Below are 2,654 nucleotides of genomic sequence, written 5' to 3'. Positions count from 1 at the left end.
CTAATTTTGTATTTTTAGTAGAGATGGGGTTTCTCCATGTTGGTCAGGCTGGTCTCGAACTCCTGACCTCAGGTAATCCACTCATCTCAGCCTCCCAAAGTGCTGGGATTACAGGCATGAGCCACTGCGTCCAGTCTGTAGGCTGCATTTCTAATTCCAATGGAGAAGGAAAAGACTATGGCAAAAGAGATTGCCTCTTCTGAAAACAATTTATACTTTTTCCCAGTTTCATTGAATATAAATGTATAAAGATTGTATGTATTTATGGTGTACAATGTGATGATTTGATGTACGTATGCAATATAAAATGATTACTTCAATCAACTTAACTAACACATCCATCACCTCAAATATTTTTTTTGTCATGAGAACACTTTAAATCTACTCTTTCAGAAAATTTCAAGTATATAATATAGTATTATTAACTATAATAAGAAACTGCCTCTTGAAACATCTTAATAATACTAATATTTTGCTCTATATAAGCTCCTTTCGTTAACTGCCTTTGCAATTCATTAATTAACTAAATCTTATAAATTCCTATAAGGTAGAGTAAGTGTTAAAGAATTTTCATATGATAAACTAGACACAGACAGAGCAAACTATTTGCCTGCTGGCATATACCCAACCAATGCCAGAACCAACTAGGGAGCTCAGGGCCCTAATAAAAACATGGCACAAGGAGGGAGCCAGAGCAAAATGACTGCATAGAAACCTCCAGTAATTGTCCCCCAACAGAAACACCAAAATTGAACAACTATGAATGCAAGAAAGCACCCTCATAAGAACCAAAAATCAGGTGAGAAAATACAGTACCTGCTTTGAACATTATGTCAAGGAAAGAGGCACTGAAGAGGGTAGGAAAGACGGTCTTCCACTGCCTACATTACCCTCTCCAATCCCCAGCACCACATGGTATGGAAAGAGAATCTGTGTGCTTGAGGGAGGGAATACGAAGTGATAGTATGATGTTGCATTGGAACTAAGTGCTTCCCTATCTATCACAGTGAAATACAACACAGAATTCTGCCAGCACCCACGAAGAGAGCATTTAAACTAGCTCCAGCCATAGGGGAATTCTCCATCCCAGAAGCAGGAACCTGAGTTCCAGCTAGCTCCACTACCAGCTGATTAAAATGCCCTGAGGTCCTGGATAAATTTGAAAGGTAGTCAAGCCACAAGGACTGTCATTCTTGGGCAAGTCTGGGTGCTGTGTTAGGCTTAGAACTAGTGGAACTGGAGTGCATGCAACCCAGTGAAATATCAGTTGTGGCAGCTGAGGGAGTGCTTGTGTCACCCATCCCCCAGCTCCAGGCAGTAAAGCTTGGAGAGAGACTCCTTCTGATTGCAGAAAGGAGAGGGAAGAAAACTTTCTTTTGCAACTCAGCCACATTAAAATAAAGCACCAAGCAGATTTCTGAAGCCCCCAGTTTCAGACCCCAGCTCCTGGATGGCATTTCTAAATCCACCCTAGGCCAGTAGGAAACCAGCAGTGGTAAAGAGAAAGATCTCCTGGCAGGATTCATCACCTGCTGATTAAAGAGCCCTTGAGCCTTGAATAAACGTGAGCAGTAGCCAGGCAGTAGTAATCATGGGCCTTGGGTGAGACCAAGCACTGTGCTGGCTTCAGGTGTGACACAGCGCAGTGCCAGATGTAGTGGCCATGGGATTAGTTGCAACATTCTTCCCCCAACTTCAGGCAGTCCAGGATGGAGCGAAGGACTTCTTCTGTTTGGGGAAAAGTGAGGAAAGAACAAAAGAACCAACCTGGTAATCTAGGGGAATTCTCCTGGATCCTACCCAAGCCTACCAAAGTGATCCAAGAGTTGCAGTGTTACTGGGCTTTGGGCACTTCCTGGTGCAGACAGGGCTGGAGTGACCAAAGGTTTGGATCACAACACTCTTTTGTTTATCTTTGAATACCTGAAACCCTTTGAATACCTCAAAAGCCTTCTCAAGAAGGATGGGTATAAACAGGCACAGACTCTGAAGATGAGAATAAATAACATTTCCAGGTTTTGACAAACATCCAAAGCATCAAAAGCACCCAGGAAAAACATAATCTCACCAAATGAACTAAATAAATAACCAGTAATCAATCCCAGAGTGACACAGATATGTGAATTTTCAGAGAGAGAATTCAAAATTCTCTGCTGTTATGAAAAAACTCAACAAACTTCAAGAAAACACACAGAAAATTCAGAATTCTATCAGATAAGTTTAACAAAAAGATGAAAATAATTTTTAAAGTCAGCAGAAATTCTTGAGCTGATTCAATTGACAAGCAGAAAAGTGCATCAGAGTCTGTCAACAGCAGAATTAATCAAGCAGGAGAAAGAATTGGAGTGCTTGAAGACTAGCTATGTGAAATTATGCAGTCAGAGAAGAAAAAACAACAGTAAAAAAGAATTAAACATGCCTGTGATATCTAGAAAACAGTCTCAAAAGGGCAAATCTAGTTGTTGGCCTTAAATAAAAGATAGAGGAAGAGATGGCATAGAAAGTTTATTCAAAGGAATAAGAACAGAGAATTTTCAAACTTAGAAAAAGATATCAATATTCAGGTACAAGAAGGTCATAGAGTACCAAGAAGATTTAACCCAAATAATCCCACCTCAAGACATTTAATAATCAAACTCTCAAAGATCAAAGAT

The sequence above is a fragment of the Rhinopithecus bieti genome, unplaced genomic scaffold, assembly GCF_001698545.2.
Source record: "Rhinopithecus bieti isolate Rb0 unplaced genomic scaffold, ASM169854v2 scaffold_38614, whole genome shotgun sequence".
Lineage (NCBI taxonomy): Eukaryota > Metazoa > Chordata > Mammalia > Primates > Cercopithecidae > Rhinopithecus > Rhinopithecus bieti.
Note: the sequence above shows the minus strand (reverse complement) of the source record.